The sequence below is a fragment of the Carcharhinus amblyrhynchos genome, chromosome 1 (assembly GCF_965287045.1).
Source record: "Carcharhinus amblyrhynchos chromosome 1, sCarAmb.v2.hapA, whole genome shotgun sequence".
NCBI lineage: Eukaryota > Metazoa > Chordata > Chondrichthyes > Carcharhiniformes > Carcharhinidae > Carcharhinus > Carcharhinus amblyrhynchos.
Window position 1 is genome coordinate 127161388 of NC_137324.1, and position 21928 is coordinate 127183315.

The following is a 21928-nucleotide window of genomic DNA, read 5'->3' on the forward strand; positions in this document are numbered from 1 at the left end:
GCAACAGTCTGGCAGTATTATGGTATTATATGAGGCACTTGATCAATGATTATTGTAGCTATGAGATTGAACCCTGAGACTATTAGATTTTGTCAACCAATGTGTTTGAGGAGTTTCTGATACTTTCCAGTAGAACATCGTCCCCTGCTTCACTATTGTCCAGTAGCTACCCTTCACTGACTAGTCGCTGACGAACTATAGATGTTAGCCAGGATGTGGAGATGCTGGAATTGAACTGGGGTGGGCATGGTAAGAGTGACTCACCTGTTGAAGGAGCAGCACTCTGAAAACTCATGATTCCGAATAAACCTGTTAGACTTTAACCTGGTGCTGTGAGACTTCTTAGTGTAACTGTAGATGTGGTTACAATGATATTGTTTCAACCAAATACATTAAATGTTGTAGAAAATGCCATACTCACAATATGGGTAATTGTACTTCACGTTTATAATTGTTTAGCGAACAGTTACCACCATTTGCTGCAAAACTTTACAGTCTTCTTAACCAACATTTAAAGTTCTTGCTTGAGTTTATTGGAGACATCAAGACCAAAGTGAAGATCCACTCAAAAGATGCATGTTCCATTTGATGTAGGCAACACATTGCTATAATTGCAGCATGTTAACTGCTTTGTTAAGTGGCTGCGTGACTCAGCAAAAATCATGAGAAGCTGGCAAGAATTAAAGCCAATGTGCAGCTCTTTAAGGGGAAGTGCATTGTAGCTGGAGCAACTGATGGAAATTGTTGCAAAAGTCACAACGGGACTGAGTAGTGGCACAGCATGGTAGGGAATATGCTGTAGATTCTCAGATGCTGCACTGAAAGTTTTGGTGGAGACAGAAAGGAGCAGAGATGTGCTAAATTCTCAGGAGGCCCTCCAGACAAACTTTATGAAGAGAGTAGAAACAGATAGCCATGGGTGTCAATACCAGGAGGGAAGCCCTGGTGACCTAGATGCAATTCTACAAAAAGTTCAATGACCTACATGAGCAGTCATGGTGAATTAATTCGTCATCAAATGTCATCCCACCGACTCTATCATGAGAGCAGACATTGCTCAATTCACCACACCCCCATCCTTCACCTAACTACTTTTTGTATCAATCAGAACTTCTATGAACATGTTTATGCTTCACCTCACCCTTGCACACTTAGCATTGCCGGAAGTCTCATACCTTATCTCCCAGTATGCAAGTACTGCTAGTAATTCAACCGTGATAGCCAAATTGCCCAAAATATTTGCACAGCAATCGTTGAACCACTTCCCACTCTTACAAGACGAGGTGGCATGTAACTGGAGGCATCAGGTGAGAAACAGCCACAACTACATATCCTTACGTCCATGCAAGAGATGATGCTCACCATCATTATTGTGCCTAATGCTGAAACCAAGGTCAGTGATGAGATTAAAATTATAGAAGGTGACATAATCCTCCTTTTCACGTCCCAGTTCCCCCTCATTCCACAACCTCTTGTTTTGCAAACTGCTGACGTTTTAACCACGTGCCTCTTTCATTTCCCTTCCACTCCTCACCCAACTCTCCACTGCTGCCTTTCTTCTTTTAGATGCCTGATACTTGACCAGGCAGTGATGGAAGAGCAACAGATGCAAAAGCAACAAGATGCCAATGATGAAGAAACAGTATTGATTTTACGTTCTCAGCAATTAGCTCAGATACCAGCATTGTATGTAATTTAGGAGGTAGCATAGACATAAGATCAACAAATGGTGAGGTCCTGGGCACAAGTGGCCTGCAGCTAGAGCAGGAGGCAAGAGTTGCACAGATGCCAGCGCGACAGTGCATGAGGTTGCACATGAATTCCACTGCAAAGGATTTCAATAGGGAAGACTACAGAAGACTGTTGAGTATGTTATGGTTAAAACTGACACACTGGTCAATGAAAGAGGGACAGTCAAAGGCAGGACTGTTGGTGAATGGGAAACTGGGATTCCATTTATGGTAGGATGTGTTTTTTTTACATACACCTAGGTTAGTTGCTCTTTCCCTCTTCCTCATGCTTCTCTTCCTCTTTATCTACTCTTTGATCCTCAACTGCCCAGCTACTGGTGGCACGAATTGTGCCTTCATGATGGTGAGGTTGTACAGCATACAGCAGCTCACTTCAAACCTTGAAAGGTGCATTGTTGAGCACCATGGAACTCCTCCAGAGTGGTATACAGAGTTGAAGCTTTGTTTCTATGTGCCAATCAATGGTCGGCTCTGTCACATTTCATGTGGCAGCATGACATTTCATGTATGCATTCTATCTACATGCGCATGGGTTGTACACTAACGACATGAGTCACGCCATTAGTGTATTGAGTTTGCCACAGTGGCTCAAATTCAGCTGTCACAGGGGCCTGCTGCGGAATGAAAGCACTGTGATTGTTGCCAGATAACTAAGATTTAATCTATAAGTTTTAGTGACTATGGTCACTGGAGTGAAATTCTTTCTGTTGCAGTGTATCTTAGAATTGATATGTGATGCTCAAAAGACGACATGAGTGCAGTGAATGGCACCATGTGCTATGGGTAAATGCACATTCTGATATCTTTTCTTACATTTGTACCAACAAAGATATTAACGTTCACGTTGAAACCCCATGTCATATTGCTCAATTTTTGTACACTAATCAAAAATGGAATTAGCTCCGTCTGGATTCCCAATTAGCCTGATATGAATAGTATCTAAAGTAACAGACCACACAGTCCTCATAGGATTCATCTGCCCACTTTGCACAGAAAAAAATTATAGAATGAGAATAGGGCCATGATGCCTGTTCCTTTTTGTAAATTGTCCTGTCAAAGATTCCGTTCAATTAATCTCATCTCACCTAAAAAAAAATGTCATTGCAGAGCTAACCAGATAGAGCTCTGCTGGCGACTTTAGGACATTTTAGAATTTGATTATTTTGAGACTGGATATCCTGCAGTAATTCAGATGAACATTTCAATGGGGAGTTCTGCAGAAGAACATTGATTGCATTATGGCTAAGCTGACACACTGATGGTCAACGAAAGAGGGACAGTCAAAAATCAGGACTGCTGGTGAATGAGCAATTGGGGCTCCATTTATAGTAGGATAGATTTTTTTTACATGCAGCCTAATCAGAAAGTAGCTGCCTCGGTTACTTGCCCTTTTCCTCTTCGTCCTGTTTCTCCTAAACATGTTGCAATGAATGAAGAAGTGAATTTGCATGCAGTAATTACTTGCTATTGTGGGTTATAGTTTGTTGTATGCAGCTATAACTCAACTAAAACTAAAAAGGAGGAAACATCCAAGGCAGTCCAATTTACTGAATAAAAACTGAACAAAAAAAATGTCATCTGAATTTAACAAATCATAGGAAGGTAGAAGGAAGAATGAGTTCAATCCTGCCAGAAACAATATGCAATCAATCATATTTAATTTGTTTAGGAAATATTCTGCAAAGTTTCTCCCTGGCTTTCTGAAAAGGAAAATGGCAAAGATTCCATAATGTTTAATCTAACCCTGCACCCTGTATCCTACACGTTCTTTCTTTGACTGGATGATGCATAATTCTTCCATGGTTTTACCAGATCAAGAAACGTCAAGTTCCATGCAGCATGTGGTCAACTTTATCTGTGTGCATTCATTGAAGCGTCAATTTTAATGACGAACCAAATATCATCTGTCTGGCGCTTTTTAAAGATGAAAACCGTAACACTCTGATTTCCGTTCCAGTCACACACAAACTTCAAGTTATTCAAGCTGTTCTTGATCTTGGGTGGGAAAGGGGTCCTCTATCAGAAGCCCCTTCTGACTAGAGGACTAGGAATGCACAGTCCACCCCTCCACCCCATCCCAGACTGGACATACTCAAATTTCTGCCCTTTACCCCTTACACCTCCAGCTATCCTCTGATTAAATGCTTACTCCCTCCCATTCCTCCCCATTCCTCCCACAAACTTCCAGGACATCCCATACCCTCCCCTCCCTTTCCCACGACCCTTGCTATTTACATCACACTAGCTCTCTGCTCCTAATCCCGCATGATGCTGCAGTGTCTCTTCTGGCCATTGTAGCGCTGTGTTCAATTGGGCTGGACAATTGACCGACAGCTCTCCAAGATGGGACTTCCTCCCAAGTGCAGATGGAAATCCCACCTGCTGTCAATCAGTGCTCATTTGTGTGTGAAATGGCGTGGGCCTGCTGGAGTCAGCAGGAATACGTTGTCTGCCAATTATTAAAAATTATTGTTATTAAAATAATTTCCATGCTCTGCATTCCACTCGACTAAAACCCTACCCAGATCACAAAATAGGAAACGTCATCATCTCTTGAACAAACTTGAAGGATGTGTCCCTGCCATCTGAAAAATTCACCCCTAAGAATTCAGTAAGATCTGCATACATTCTTTTAAACTCCAGTGAGTACATATACCTATTCTATCTAATCCCTCATCATTGGACAATGCTGTTACGCCAGGAATTAATCTAGTGAACTTTTGTTGCACCCTGTCTCTTTGGCAAGTATATCCTTCATATCAAAACTGTGCACAGTTCCCTCAAAGTGGTCTCATTAAAACGCCGTGGAATTTTAGCAAGGTTTCATTATTGTGTTTTTTGTGTTGTTTAAAAAAAGCAAACATAGGATTTGTCCTTCTAATTACTTTTTTTACCTTCATGGTTAACTTTGTGTTTTGCATACAAGGTCACAGAAATTCTCCTGAACACCAAATTTAATTGTTTCTCACCATTTTAAAAATATTCTATTTTTCTATTCTTCCTACTAAACTGATTAACCCAATACCTCCGCACATTGTACTCTGTCTGCCACCTTCCTGCCCACTCACTTTACCTGTCCATGTCCCTTTTGCAGACTCTTTGTATCCTTCATCGCAGCTTACTTTTACACCTAACTTTGTGTCATCATCAAACTTGGATGCATTACTCAGTCTCTCCTTTATCAGAAATCATGAATATAAATTGTAAATAGCTGCAGACCAAACACTGATCCTTATGACATCCTAAAAGTAATAGCCTGTCAACCCAGAAATGATGTCTTTATTCCAACTCTTGGCTTTCTGTTCTTTAAAGCAATCCTCTAACCATACTAATGTGTTGCTGCAAACCCATGAACCCTTAAGCAGCATCATCTCAGTTCTGCACAAAAGTGACAGACTAGTTTATGGCCTGAAGAGAAGAGCAAAGCAAAAGATTCAGCAGAGCGGGAAAAGGGGAAGAAATGAAGGAAACAAAGGCTCAAAAGCCAAGAGAAAGAACAACTGAATAAATGAGAGAAAACAAAAATGCGCCACACACACACTTGTATCCTCATCCAATTTTTAATCAGACTATGTCAGAAGCTACAAGAACGAATTTTACTTGAAATAATTTGGCTTAAAATGATAAAAAAATGAGAACTGTTTTTCTAGTCTGATGGGGGAGCTTCTTCGAAAATTATTTTGAGTATTTCCCCACTGGGGGGATTTCAATCTACATATTGATTGGTCGACCCATGTTGGACGCGGTGGGCTCGAGGAGGAGTTCTTGGAATGCTGTCGGGATAGTTTCCTTGAACAGTGTGTGTTGGAGCTGACGAGGGAGCAAGCTATCTTGGATCTGGTGTTATGTAATGAGGCGGGTAGAATTAGGGACCTTGTGGTGAAGGATCCTCTTGGGGAGAGTGATCATTGTATGGTGGAGTTTCTGGTGCAGATGGAAGAGGAGAAAGTGGGTTCCCGGACACGCGTCCTTTGTTTGAACAGAGGGGAGTACGGTAGGATGAGAGAAGAATTGGTGAATGTTGACTGGGGGAGCGCGTTGGAAGGTAGGTCTGCTGAGGAGCAGTGGAGGATCTTTAAGGAGATCTTTCTTGGTGCTCAGCAGAAATTTATTCTGATGGTTTAAAAGACCGTAGGAGGAGAGGTAATAAGCCGTGGATAACGAAGGAGGTGAAGGAAAGTGTTAAATTAAAAGCGGAGGCGTTTAGAGTAGCTAAGAGTAGTGGGCGAGAAGAGGATTGGGAGAGGTTTAAATGTCAACAAAGATTGACAAAGAAGTTGATAAAGAAGGGTAGGGGAAACTATGAAGCTGGGCTAGCCCTTAATATAAAAAAGGATAGCAAGAGTTTTTATAAATATATAAAAAGGAAGAGGCTGGCTAGGGTGAACGTTGGACCCTTAGAGGATGAGAGGGGGGACTTAGTGGTAGGGGATGGGGAAATGGCTGAGGTCTTGAATAACTTTTTTGTTTCGGTCTTCATGGAGGAGGACGTGAATAATTTGCCGGGTGTTAGATATGGAAAGATGGTAGGACTGGAGGGTCTCAATGACATTATTGTTACTAGAGAGGCAGTGCTCGGCAGACTGGAGGGACTGATTGTGGACAAGTCCCCAGGAGTGGATGGAATGCATCCGAGGGTTCTGAAAGAAATGGCGGAGGTGATAGTGGATGCCTTGGTGGTTATTTTCCAAACGTCGCTAGGTTCCAGGGAAGTGCCAGAAGATTGGAAAATGGCTAATGTTACGCCGTTGTTTAAGAAGGGTGGCAGGCAAAAGGCAGGGAATTATAGGCCGGTTAGTTTAACGTCTGTTGTAGGTAAAATGTTAGAATCCGTCATCAAGGAGGAAATAGCAAGGCATCTTGAGGGGAATTGCTTGATAGAGCAGACGCAGCACGGTTTCGTTAAGGGGAAGTCGTGTCTGACAAATTTATTGGAGTTCTATGAGGATGTGTCTAGGGCGGTGGATAGAGGAGAGCCGATGAATGTGGTCGTTCTTGATTTTCAGAAGGCGTTTGACAAGGTACCTCACAAGAGGTTATTGCAGAAGGTAAGGGGGCATAGAGTTGGGGGTAGGGTGTTAGTGTGGATAGAGGATTGGTTGTCAAATAGGAGGCAGAGACTGGGGGTTAATGGGTGCTATTCGGATTGGCGGTTGGTGACTAGTGGAGTGCCCCAGGGGTCGGTGCTGGGGCCTCAGCTATTTACCATTTATATAGATGATCTGGAGGAGAGAACCGAGTGTATGGTGTCGAAATTTGCTGATGACACCAAGATTGGTGGAACGGCAAATTGCGCAGAGGGTGTGGAGAGTCTGCAGAAGGATCTAGATAGGCTGGGCGAATGGGCCAGGAACTGGCAAATGGAATTTAATGTTGGCAAGTGCGAGGTGGTCCACTTTGGTAGGAATAATGGTAGGAAGGACTATTACTTACGTGGCGAAAAACTGCAGCAGGTGACAGTGCAGAGGGACCTCGGGGTCCTTGTGCATGAGTCGCAAAAACCCAGCCTGCAGGTGCAGCAGGTGGTCAGGAAGGCTAATGGGATGCTGGCCTTCATAGCGAGGGGGATTGAATATAAGAGTAGAGAGATCTTGCTGCAGCTGTATAGGGCACTGGTGAGGCCGCAGCTGGAGTACTGTGTGCAGTTTTGGGCGCTGCGCTTACGCAAGGATATTTTGGCCTTGGAGGGAGTGCAAAGGAGGTTTACTAGGCTGATACTGGAGTTGAGGGGGTTGAGCTATGAGTAGAGGCTGAATAAACTAGGCTTGTACTCGTTAGAGTTTAGAAGAATGAGGGGAGATCTCATTGAGACATATAAGATGATGAATGGGATGGATGGGATAGAGGTGGAGAGACTCTTCCCGCTCAGAAAGGACAGTAGGACTAGGGGGCACAGCCTCAAGATAAAGGGGGGGGGGGCGGTTTAGAACGGAGTTGAGGAGGAACTTCTTCACTCAAAGGGTGGTGAATCTCTGGAATTCTCTGCCCATTGAAGTGGTGGAGGCTGCCTCGCTAAATATTTTTAAGACGCGGGTTGATGGGTTTTTGATAAGCGAGGGGATTAAGGGTTATGGGGAGAGGGCGGGAATGTGGAACTGAGCCACGACAGATCAGCCATGATCTTATTGAATGGTGGGGCAGGCTCGAAGGGCTAGATGGCCTACTCCTGCTCCTATTTCTTATGTTCACTACAGAAGTAAGGTTTAAAATTCTTAAGATTTGTGCAGTTTAGAAAATCAAGAGAGCACATCTGTTGCAAAAATAGTTATTTATCGATGCCTAATCTTTGCCTTCCATAAGGAAATGACAGTGCAGCTGCTACAGTGCATTCTGGGCCAAGCAGCTCAATTCGTTCCAGTTGCATGCTTGCGGTACACGTGAATGTGCTGCGAAACATGATTAAAATCCGATATAAGCAATGGGGAGCCATTCCTGCTGACCACAGATGTAATGGAAAGTCCCAAGCAACCACCCCACAACCTCCTGTTTATTTTAATGAATTGAAGAATCTGAGAACCTGCCTGTGGATTTCCAATATTTTCTACCAATTGCAGAGGCATCCCTTTGGTAGCATAAATGATTTTGGTGTGCAACCAACAAATTTGCACAGAACCAATGTGATCTATGGACGGCCACCAATTCCCACAAGTTGGACTGAATTAGTTGCTTCTGTGTGAAGAACGTAGTTGTTGTGCCTGTTTCCAAAATGAATTTTACCAAACTTACAAAACAACTATATTGGCTTTTCATTTTGGCTAATAAAGATGTCATTGCCAGGAGTTCTATGACTTTCAGCTGTGGCTCGGTTAGAGTCATAAAGGTTTATAGCATGGAAACAGGCCCTATGGCCCAACTTGTCCATGCTACCCAGTAACATAATAAGAACATAAGAAATAGGAGCAGGAGTAGGCCATCTAGCCCTTCGAGCCTGCTCCGCCATTCAATAAGATCATGGCTGATCTGTCGTGGCTCAGTTCCACATTCCCGCCCTCTCCCCATAACCCTTAATCCCCTCGCTTATCAAAAACCCATCAATCCGCGTCTTAAAAATATTTAGCGAGGCAGCCTCCACCACTTCAACGGGCAGAGAATTCCAGAGATTCACCACCCTTTGAGTGAAGAAGTTCCTCCTCAACTCCGTTCTAAACCGCTCCCCCTTTATCTTGAGGCTGTGCCCCCTCGTCCTGCTGTCCTTTCTGAGCGGGAAGAGCCTCTCCACCTCTATCCTATCCATCCCATTCATCATCTTATACGTCTCAATGAGATCTCCCCTCATTCTTCTAAACTCTAATGAGTACAAGCCTAGTTTATTCAGCCTCTCCTCATAGCTCAACCTCCTCAACTCCGGTATCAGCCTAGTAAACCTCCTCTGCACTCCCTCCAAGGCCAAAATATCCTTGCGTAAATACGGCGCCCAAAACTGCACACAGTACTCCAGCTGCGGCCTCACCAATGCCCTATACAGCTGCAGCAAGACCTCCCTACTTTTGTATTCAATCCCCCTCGCTATGAAGGCCAGCATCCCATTAGCCTTCCTGACCACCTGCTGCACCTGCAGGCTGTGTTTTTGCGACTCATGCACAAGGACCCCGAGGTCCCTCTGCACCGTCGCCTGCTAGTCCCAATTACCCACATTTGGCTCTTATCCCTCTCTACCCATCTTACCCATGTAACTGTCTAAATGCTTTTTAAAAGGCAAAATTGTACCTGCCTCCACTGAAGCTTGTTCCAGACACAAACCATCCTCTGTGTGAAAAAATTGCCCATCTGGACTTTTTGTATCTCTCCCCTCTCACCTTAAACCCTCTAGTTTTAAACTCCCCTACTTTTGGGAAAAGATGTTGATTATCTACCTTATCTATGCCCCTCATTATTTTATAGACCTCTATAAGATCACCCCTAAGCCTCCTATGCTCCAGGAAAAAACGTCTCAGCTTAGCCAGCCTCTTCTTATGACCCAAACCATCAAGTCCTGGTAGCAATCCTAGTAAATCTTTCCTGCACGCATTGTAGTTTAATAACATCCTTTCTATAATAGGGTGACCAGAACTGTATACAGTATTCCACGTGTGGCCTTACTAATGTCTTGTACAACTTCAACGAGATGCCCCAACTTCTGTATTCAATGTTCTGACCAATGAAACCAAGCATGCTGAATGCTTGGCAGCTCATTTGGTCGTTGGTAGAACTCTTGCCTCTGAATCAATAAATTGAGAGTTGAAGTTCCACCCCATTGAGGAACTAAGGGAATGCTGCACTGTCAGAGATGTTTTCTTTTGAATGAGATATCAAGCTAAGGTCGTGCCTGCTCTGTCCAGTGAATTTAACAGCTTTCGTGGCACTGTTTTGAAGAAGAGCAGGGGAGTTGTCCTGGGTATCCAGGCCAACATTTATCCCTCAACCACCATCACTAAGAATCAGATTGTTTTGACAATACCTCATTGCTGTTTGTGGGACTTTGTTGTTTTGTTTCCAATATCACAACAGTACCAATATTCCAAAAGTATACCATTGGCTGCAAAGCACTTTTGGACACCCTGGGGTTGTGGAAGAGGTTATATAAATACACATCTTTCTTTCTACTGAGCATCAAGAAAAAAAAGGTTCTATTCATCAACCCTCTTGACACCAGGCAGCAGTGTTATGGAGATGGACTGGATGGGATTGTTGTCGGCACAGGCTTAATGGGCCAAATGGCCACTGTCAGCATTGTAGGTTTTCTATAATTCTATGCAGAGAATTAGTAAAGGAGGTCTGCAGGTCTTCAGGTAATGTGGGGAGTTGTTTACTAATCTTCCATCTTAATATATCCCTGATAGTACTGGAAGTGACAGATGCCTGGCCAAATCCAAACCATCCTATTGCTCTAAAACCCAGTGTTGTTGGAGTTTTGTCCTCTATAGGACAGTGGTAAAGTCCCATTGTCCTCTCAATAATTAGAGTGACAATCTCTCTCCATAGTTTAAATTTATTATTGGTCTCTCTCAATATCAAACGCACCTCTATGGGATATTTGTAGTCCTAACACCTGAAGGTCAGGCCTGGAACTTCAAATTTTCCAAATTATTCCTCATACATAAAGTTGCAATCTTGGTCACTCTTTATGATCACCAATGCTGAAGTCCCCTGGCTTGATAGTTCCACATGCCAATTTAAATCCAGTGGATTCACTAATAACTTGGTTTTATGCTCATTTCTAATGGAAATTTGAATCTCCAGAAAATTTTCAGCCATTAAAGGCATGTTAACAGTTACCAAGGACACAGCTGTACGTGGCACATCACTAAGTCGTTTATCAGTTTGCTGCACTGCTTTATCGACAAGTAAACCAAATAATTATTGTTGCTTCCTTTGTTGAAGGAACAATAACTGTACTTTCATAATTCAGCTAGTACTTTCATAATTCAGCTTCCATATAAGATTTTGTGCTCTGATGCCACACTTAACTGAGGCAAATAACCAGCTCTCCCCCTCCCCTCACTTGGTCTGAATTACAAGCTGAGGTACAAAGCCCAGACTAATGAGTAGCAATTCTCCTCAGTCATGCAGAAGATAACCCTGTGACTAGTCCTGCTCCCCAGGCACTGTGGAACTGATTGTGACTGCAGACAGCACTGGTTCCTGATGGAAAGACACACGCGCCTCCAGGGAGCTGCAAACATTGATTTGGTATACTTCTGGGTAGAATTGTTTATTCTTCTCTCTCCCAATGATTTCAACTGAAAATTGAACTATTTAATTAGAAGGAAATCCCATTTCTAATGCAGAAAAGCTTGCAACAATCTTTTCTTTCACCTGTAATCCAGGAACAGAAATTTATTTCTTTACTCCTGCATGAAAAAGCATCTTACCCAAGCCCATTCCCTGTCCTACCCCTATAACCCTGCACATCCATCATGGCTAATGCACCTAACTTACACATCTTTAGACTGTGGGAGAAAACCAGAGCACTAGGAGGAAGCCCACACAGACACAGGGAGAACATGCCAACTCCACACAATCACCTAAGTCTGGAATCGAACCCAAGTCTATGGCGCTATGAGGCAGCAGTGCTAATTTGTAATTTTATATTCCAGATTCATAAATTGAATTAAAATTCCACCATTTGCTGTGGTGGCATTTGAACCCATGAAAGCATCTCCACTTCGGATGTACTGTAAGAGATTCAAAGTCTTATTTGCCATCAGCCGAAGAGTAGGAAGAAGGAATCTTTGTTTTGAGAATAGTAGAATAGAGAATAGTAGAAACAATGCTTTCATGAACAAAAGCAGACAACATTCAACTTTTACTGAAAGACAAATGTCCTCTCCATTGTGCTCCTGATCAGATGTTCTATTGATTCACTGCGACAAATGGAACAAAGAATGGAAATAGTTTTCTGTCAATACAAGAAGGAATAGACACAGGCAAACTGTAGAATGGTGCTATGGATTATTGATCCTTATTGATTTTTGGACTGTTTGATGTAATGTACTTTATCTTAACTTTGCTACAAGCATCTGAATTCACCCAAACATCCAGCTTTGTGTAACTATCTCTGAAGAGACTTGAGGAGGAGCAACTTGAGTATATTTAAGGCTGAGGTAGTAAACGTGTTTTTAGAATGAGAGTGGAGGACTTCCTTTCCCACCAATGGAAAAATTGGCTGCAAATGCATAACTGCTGATACTGGCTATCCTGCAGCCAATTAATGCTCCAAGTGTCAATTGACTGTAGATGGGTTTGATACCTCTCACCTCAAAGAACTGTTGGTCAATTTGATTGGCCACCAGCCATCTCATCCCAGGTACACCAGAAGTTCTAGTGGACAGGACTGGGATTGCAAGCAGTCTCCAGAGTCTCAAGCCCCAGGAGTCCAGAACAAGTAGGTGGGGATGCCTCACTTCAGGGAGGAGGGATGAGTCATGGGAGGGCAAAGAAGAAGTTGGGTGAAGCTGTTGGTAGAGAGACCGAGAAGTCAAGGAGGCACACGCACTGAGTCCAGACCCTGTAGAGGGCTGGCCCAAGACTGAAAGGAGGTTGTTGATTGAGGTATGCCTCTGCCCCTCACCTCTGCAATACCACCCAAGACTTGGGTAGGATCAGTTTCTGGGTCTGGAACTCCTCCTGCCAGCCTGAAAATTGAGACTTGCTGGCAACTAGTCCTCGAGTGGTAATTAATAGGCCACCTAAGGGCTTCATTTGGGGCAAGGGTGGGTCAGCCTCGGCAATGCCCAACCCACCATAAAATTACAGATGGCATGGGTGGGAACCTGGTTTGAAAGCCATCCAAGAAATTTAGTGGTCCCTCCAGTGCCTATAAACCCAATAGCCACAGAACTTAAAATTCTGCTTTTGCTTTTTAAGGCAATCAAGGGATATGAGAAATAGGCAAGCAAGTGAAGTTGAGGCAGAAGGTCCCCAAAGGTCATACTGATTCAAGGAGCAGGTGTGAAGGACCACACGGCCTACTCCAGCTCCTATTTTTAATGTTCCTGTTACTATGATAATCCATTAGAATATGTCTTTTTTCTAGTGAAAAATGGATATGCATCATTTCCTTCATGCAAATCTTTGCATATTTTAAAAATAAAATATTACTGCCTGATTGGTGTTCAAAAATGCCCAGAGGGGATAATATGGGAAAAAAGTTGAAGTGCTTAAAATTAGGCTTCCTGTTTTTTGCGCATGTGTGAACAAGTGAGTGGTGCAGGAAGTTGAATTACCTGCTCTCCCTAGGAGAACTTTTGTCACCTTCAATAGCAGCTCTGTACCCAGTGACAGAACAGATTATGACATCCCTGAATACAGACTCTCCATTCCAACTAGAATACTGTTCAGTTTTCTTCAAACACTGTAAACAAAGACCCATAGAAATTAAACCTGAACTGTTGAAAAATATCTCTTTCAACTTGAGCTGGTTGTAGCATGGATTTGTGCCAACATACTTCCGTTGCCAATTGGGTGATTTGCTGTGACCTCTGTCGGCCTTAATTTCATCCAGTTGCAACTTCAAAAGTACTACAAAGTAGACAAGGTCTTTTTTGCACAGCAGTGATGTGAACCTTTAACAAAACATGCACATCTACACAAGCATTCACATACATTCCTTCTCCTTCATACCTTTGTGAACTACTAATGTAATTTTCAATGCAATTACTTTCTACAAAGGCTTTAATGGGCAGCACTCTACAATATAATAAATACGTATCTAGTTTTGGGAATTAAATGAGGCAAGTGAAGCATGAGAGCATTTGGGGAACAGTGATCACAATATCTTTAGGTTTAATGTAGTTATGGAAAAGAACAATGAAAAATTGAGCAACAACTACTTGAGGACAGTGAAGTACGTTTAAAAAGGGGTGTTGCTTGGGGAATTAAAATCACAAGAATGTTAGATAAAACAATAATCAAACAATGGGGCTTCCAGGGAGGAGATGGTGTGGGTAGAGGGTGGGAAGCAGTTCTACACTGGATAAAGGAAGATCATCTGAAACTAGGACCTCCTGGATGTCTAAGGGTATAAAATCAAGATGAAACAAAAGACGGTTTATAACAAATATAAATAACAGTAGAGTACCAAGCTGAGTACAGAGAGTGCACAGGAAATCTAAAAAGGGAATGCTAAGACAAAAAAAAATCCAAGCATATATTAGCACTTAACATAAAAGAGAACCTAAAAATATTATTTCTATGAACATTGAACTTAGAACAGTACAGCACAGTACAAGCCCTTCGGCCCTCGATGTTGTGCTGAGCTATGTCCAAACCAAGATCAAGCTATCCCACTCCCTATCATGTGCTCCATGTGTCTATCCAATAACTGCTTAAAAGTTCCTAAAGTGTCTGACTCACTATCACAGTAAGTAGTGCATTCCACACCTCAACCACTTTCTGAGTAAAGAATCTACCTCGACATCCCTCCTATATATTCCCCTCATCAGCTTATAAACTTCTATTAACTCACTTCTCATCCTACTCCGCTCTAAAGAGAAAAGCCCCAGCTCCCTCAACCATTCCTCATAAGACTTACCCTCCAAACCAGGCAGCATCCTGGTAACTCTCCTCTGCACTTTCTCCAATGCTTCCACATCCTTCTTATAGTGAGGTGACCAGAACTGCACACAGTATTCCAAATGTGGTCTCACCAAGGTCCTATATAGTTGCAGCATAACCCTATGGCTCTTGAACAAACAGTAAAAGTATAGTCAAAGGAAGAATGGAGGTGGTTCAGAATGTACCCTTGTTATTATCAGGATTGTAGCATATTGCAGAACTACTTACTGTCACAAATAACTGGGCAATACTTGCAAAAGACCAATCAAGATGGACCCTCAATTCCTTAACATGGGTGGACAACTACAATTTTAAACTCTCAACAACAGCAACCAAAGATGACCAGAACAAGACATTCACACGCATTCACTATGCAAAATTTTATGCTTTACAGATTGGACATGATATGCTGATCCAAAGACAATAAGTAATGTTTGATTTTCTTGTTAGTAATCCAAGCATTCCTGACTAAGCTCCCACAACTTTAGTCCAATTTCAGAACAACATTAATTTAAGCATATCATATTTCCATTTCTGGCAACAACATTATGCTCTTTTCTGAATGAAACATAGCACAGTATACTATTCAGTCCCTGAAGTTTCTTCCAACAGTGGATTAGATCATGGTGGATCTGTACCTCAAAATCATTTTTCTGCCTTTGATCCACGTCCTCTGTTGTGATTGACAATTTATTATTGGTCGCAAGTGGTTTTGTACTTAACGCTCTCATTTTCTGAGGACTAAATCACAGGTGACTAAAGGATCCTGCAGCCACCAGAAAGCAGAGATGTTTGATCTGAAGTGAATTCAAGTCCAGGTCCCTGGGTGAGAAGTCCTAATAAGCTAACCTGCTTCATAACTCTCCAATAAATTGCCTTAAATAATTCTGCACACTGCTCAGAAAAATCTTGCTATAGCAAAATGTTTATTGAATCATAGAATCCCTACAGTGCAGAAGGAGGCTATTCGACCCTTCAAGTCTGCAACAACCACAATTTCACCAAGGCCCTATTTCTGTAACCCCATATACTTACCCTGTCAATCCTCTGACACTAAGGGTAAATTTAGCATGGTCAATCAACCTAACCCACACATCTTTGGACTGTGCGGGGAAACTGGAGCATCCAGAAGAAACCCATGCAGACACGAGGAGAATGTGCAAACTCCACACAGACAATGACCTAAGGCTGGAATTGAACCCGGGTCCCTGGTGCTAACCACTGTGCCACCCCATTTAATAATGGTTCAGTATAAAAGTCAGTGTAAATATTGTGCAAATTAATAGCAATGTGAATTTTTAATACAGTATCCATGATAAGATTGTTTAATGTCCTTGCCTTTTGAGTATGCAGGTTAGAAAAGCAAAAGATAAGACTTGTGCACTCGCCTGTCTGCGATTTGCCTTACTGTTGAAATGAAAACAATTCTTAAATTGAGGAAAATTTTTTTAGGTCAAATATTGATTTGATTGCTGCTTAGTATAATTAATGGAATCTTGCAAAGTTATTCTTGCATACTCAGAATGTTTTTTTTTACAGCTGTGACTGACACATATTTAAAGGTCAAACACTGTGGTGCACCATTTAAAAGTAAAAAGACGTGTTGGGAGATATTTGGATGTAATGCAAAGGGAGGGACTGGATACCAGACATTGAAATTCCATCCCTTTGTTCCCTCTGGGCCTGACTATTTCAACACTCTTCTGGCTAGCCTCCCATCTCTATTTCAGCTCGTCTAAAACATTGCTGCCTGTTTCCTATCCTGCACTGTCTAAACCCATCACCCCTGTCTTTTCACTGACCTACATTAGCTCCAGGTGCTCAAATGTCTCAAATTTAAAAACTTCATCCTTTATCTTAAATCCTTTATGACTTAAATGCTCTTACCCCTTCACATTTTTGAGAATTACAACCTCCTACTCCTGTCAAACTTGTTATTCTTCTGACCGTAGCCTTAGGTGAATCTTCCTTTCCCCAACTCCTCATCATTGGCAATCATGCCTTAAAACGACTTAGTTGGGACACTCTGGAATTCAATTTCTGAATTCCGCTGCACCTCTGCTTCCCTTTCCTCTGTTAAGAACCTCCTTAAAATCCAACTTTGACAAAGCTATATATAGTCATCCATTTTAATGGGTCCTTTCTTAGTTTAACATCCATTTTTCTGACTGTGCCACTGTGAAATGTTTGGAGTGTATCTTAAAGGCTCCATATAAATGTAAGTTGTTTTATAAATCTGCTCATAAAATACACATTACAGAATAACAGACAATGGCGATGATTCTCTTACTCCAGTTTTTATACAAATTCAATACTTCAAATTCTTTTGAGAGAATTGCCTCCAATATGTGGAGTATTTACTAAAGCTTTATTGGGCCTTTTAATGTGGTTCTGGGTTTCTGTGTCAGGTACTGTATTTGAAATCCTTGTACAGCAGTTGATTAAATTCTGCAAGAGTCTAAGATATTTAATCTGTGCACTGATGTGTAAAATGTTATTTTTACTAAAGAGTTTGCATGTTTTCTTACTGCACAAGTATGCATAAGACGATTAGAGGTTCAATCGAGCAAATGAATTGTTGTGATATATGTGGAAATGTAAGCTGGATTAAGTGTTTTATGCATTTATTTAGTAAAAGTAATCAGCTACTTGAGAGGAGCACATGATTAATTTTGTCTATTTTGATACCAATTGTACCTTCTACATAAAAATAGCCCCTTGGAGTGGAAATGAATAATTAAAGTTAACCGATATCTGAGAGGAAATAGTCCGATTTTGGGGCTGGGAGGGTGTCCAAGGACAACTTCATACCCCTGACTGTCAAAGTACATGCTCAGCCAATATGTTATCTTGCAGATGAACTAGCAAGCTGTTGTTCATCTGAGCACGCAATCTGCAGGTGGGGGCTGAGGAGAATCCCTTATCATGCACAAACTGGCACCAAAAGTAAAACGACTCTGAGATTACTAATATTTTTGCTTCCTTTGAGGCTACCTTTTGGTGTGCTTTATTTCTATTGCAAGGGATGCTACGTTTGTGTTTACAATGCTACTTGTCTTTTTCAATACCTTCCGTTGAAATTAAGTCATTTAGAATGTGCTCGACAATATATCACACCTGTACAGCTGGGGCTATGTAGTAACAGTAATTTGACGTTCACAGATTACTGTTAGAATATTCACAATGTGTTAGCTTGAGAAAGCTTAAAATTAATGAATAGAGCTTACCATTAAGAAATAACTGGTTTAGTTGATGTGACAGCAATCAGATTTTTCTTGGGTGTATTTCCTGAATACCACAAGCCTAACTTTAATAGACAAAGTGAGTCCAGATTGGAAATTGATTTGGACAAAAGCTTGGCTTCAAATGAATAGCTATCATATATTAAAAATCTTCATCTGCATGTGCTTTCTGCCCATAATGACCATTATCAATTACTTTGTCTAGCGTCATAATGGAAACTGATTATGTAAACTTGTAATCTTAATATGTTGTCCTAGGAAAAGCTTTAGTTATGGTTGTGGGTTAGCATTGCCAACTTAAGGTAGCCTCTGCTGATTTCCATCTGATTCAGTGTAACTGTTTCGTCTGGCATTAATTTGTATTTCTCCCCCCGCCTCACAAAATTGGTATGCATTTCCCTGATTGATTTCTGAATGGTGGTGGGTGTGGACTCAAGCTTGTGCTGATTGCACTTGGCCAAGTCACATCACAGGAAATATCCATCTAAGACTTTGTGTTCATTACAATATATATATTTGAAACAAAGTACGTCCAGGAAGGGCAAGCTTACTTGGTGCATTTTCTTTGTCCGTTAATCAGACTGCAGGTAATTAGGTCAGGTCAGGGTGAGGAAAGTTCTTGTTTTTCCAACCTGCTTGAATGTACACTTCCCTATTTCTGCCAACTATAAATGGCCATCATCATCTTTCGACAAGTTTACAGGCTGCCCCATCTTGTCACCTGGTTCATTTTATGGTAACAAGTAGAACTTGTAGGAGGAAAAGTCTTGGTAAAAATTCATGTTATCTACTGTAACCATCTATAGTGAATTACTTCTATTGTCTATTTTGAACATTAAATAAGATATTAATTCCTTTCAATGAGATAACTGAAACAAATGACAACAATTTGTAGGTGCATGGAATTCTGGAGGTGCTAAAATGTGTTAATTTGAGATTAATTACCTTTCTAAGCACACTCACAATTATTTGCAGTCTTCATATTTTGTCCAGCCTGAAGCCCTCTGAGAGAATGCTGTAAATGAACTGATGGATTTGTGCAGACTTCAATATGTGAAAGACATTCCTCTGAGCTTGATAGCACATTGCACTTTTCACAGTATGCTACTTAATGCCCAGTAAATTACTGGGTAGATTTCTAGAATTAGTATTCCATATGGATAGTTATGCTTTTGCAGAGCAGATTCTGTTTGCTTTTGTTTAAAGGGCATTGTCTCAGATGAGTGATTTATCAATAAGATTAATACAGCAGACAACTTAAGGCTCTTTCAGTATGTAGGCTACTTTGAGTGCTTTTAATAACCTCAACTAGCACTTCAGATTTCTGTCAAAGCTGTTTGTTTAATTGTAAATTATGCTCGAGAGCACGGGTGCATCTGATCAGCATCAGCAAAATGGTCTCACACCAGATATAAAGAGAGATACCTAATGCATGGCAGCACAGATGGGAAGACATTCATTTCAGTAACACTCCGTGCTGTGGAACTTCTGTAGAACATAGAATGGCCATTTTGTGATGTATTCAAATAACCCCAAATTTAGTTTTGACTTGACTTTTATTTTAAATCTATTCCCTGATGGTAGAAACTGGGAAGAAATCTATGCCTGTCATTAGAGAGTCTAATATAGCTCTTTGACATTTTCAGTTTAGTTTGCTTAGAAGTAAATAAAATTGCCTGAAATTTCTGCAGAGGTTCTCCAAATTGATTGCTGCAGCTTGAGAAGAAGGGCAAAAATCTTTCATTAAGGTTATGGACGAAAATTGGGAGAACTTGTTTTGCTGAAATTTCAGAATGTTTTTTAATTTACTGCTCATCCCTCATTTCTGTATTGTTTTCCTGAAGAAGTTGCCCTTTACTGGAGTGTGTCACATTTCTCAGAACCCCAGTCAGTGTCTGACCTTGGATGGAGACTTTTATTAGAATATTCATTTTTGGGAGGGCATCAAAAGCAGGCTCAATCCTGCCCCGATCAAAGGTGGATCCAGTTATATCCTTATCAAAGTTGAGGCCAATCAACTTAGCAAAAATGGGAAGGCAATTACTATCTAAATGACCATAAATTAGGAGGGAGATGTGCAACAAGACCTGGGTGTCCTCGTACACTAATCACTGAAGATGAGCATGTAGGTGCAGTAGGCAGTAAAAAAAGCAAATGGTATGTTGACCTTCATAGCGTGAAGATTCGAGTACAGGAGCAGGGAAGTCTTGCTCCAATTATACAGGGCATTGGTGAGATGAATATTGTGTATAATTTTGGTCTCCTTATCTGAGGAAGAGTGTTCTTGCCCTAGTGGGACTGCAGAGAAGCTTTACCAGACTGATCCTTTGGATGGCAGGATTGGCATGGGGAGAGATTGAGTTGGTTGGGATTGTATTTGCAGGAATTCAGAAGAATGAGGGGAATCTCATAGAAACCTATATAAGCTTAAAAGGACTAGACAGGATAGATGCCAGAAAGATGTTTCCATTGGTGGGAGTGTCCGGAACCATGATTCACATTCTGAGGACACGGGATAGATGGCTGAGGACAGAGATGAGAGAAATTTCTTCACCCAGAGAGTGGTCAGATGATGGAATTCACTACCACAGAAAGTAGTCGGGGTCAGAACATTGAATATTTTCAACAGGCAGTTAGATATAGCGTTTAAGGAGATAAAAGGATACGGAGGGTAAGGTGGGATCAGGCTATTGAGTTGGATGATCAGCCATGATCACAATGAATGGCAGAGCAGGTTTGAAGGGCCGAGTGGTCTCCTCCTGCTCCGATTTTCTATGTTTCCTGATCGTTCACCATGGAACCAGGGGGCGGCATGGTAGCACAGTGATTAGCACTGCTGCTTCACAGCTCCAGGGACCTGGGTTCGATTCCTAGCTCAGGTCACTGTCTGTGTGGAGTTTGCACATTCTCCTCATGTCTGCATGGGTTTCCTCCAGGTGCTCCGGTTTCCTCCCACAGTCCAAAGATGTGCAGGTTAGATTGATTGGCCATACTAAAATTGCCCCTTAGTGTCCTGGGATGTGTAGGTTAGAGGGATTAGCGGGTAAATGTGTAGGGATATGGGGATAGGGCCTGGGTGGGATTGTGGTTGGTGCAGACTCAATGGGCCAAAGGGCCTGTTTCTGCACTGTAAGGTTCTTTGGAATGCTCGATATTCAGGCTGACAAAGCCCCTCATGCTGAAATCCCAATTCAAGTTGCAGCAGTCATACAATTTAAGGAGCACTGTGTGAACTTTTTCCCATGTAGGATGGAAAAGAATGAGTGCCTGATTTTAACTCTGTACAAATGGCTAAGTTTTGAAAAGGTTAAAATCAGGCAGAGTGTGAGTTATTAACATTGATTTCAGAATTGGTTTGGTGGAAGTCAAGGAATGGATCTGTTGCCTATTCTTTCATCTCTAGGGTATTTTTTGACTCAAGTAGACCCATGAAATAAAAACGTAAGGCCACAAACTTAAAACATAATCCCCACCTCATTACCAACTCAAATGTAGTGCTTTCTTGGCCATATCTTCCCAACTTTCACCCTCTCTTATCTTGAACTCATCCAAAATTCTGCTTCCAATATCTCATTTTGCACCAAGCCCGGTTCACACATCACCCTTCACTTGCTGATCCAGATAGGCTCCTGTTTGATTTTAAAATTCCCGTTTTTGCTTTCATATCATCCAACCTAACAACTTCCTGAGACACCCTTTATGCCTGTAATTCTGCCTCCTTTTACATCTCTGATTTTGTTTCCCTTACTATTGGTGGCCATATCTTCAATTGTTGAGGCCCGAAGCTCCTACATTCCTTTGCTAAATATCTCAGCCTCAGTCCCTCTACCATTTCCTTTCAAGAAGTTCTTTAAAACCTCTGGTTGGAATTTTCCGAATCTTCTGTGGAGGGATTTCCTG

General features: G+C 41.7%; 1 protein-coding gene across 5 annotated transcripts in view; it reads left to right on the plus strand.

The window, feature by feature from the left end:
* The window catches only part of sorcs2 (sortilin-related VPS10 domain containing receptor 2), a 591285-nt gene that overhangs the window by 392255 nt on the left and 177102 nt on the right, over positions 1–21928 (plus strand). The window lies entirely within an intron of this gene.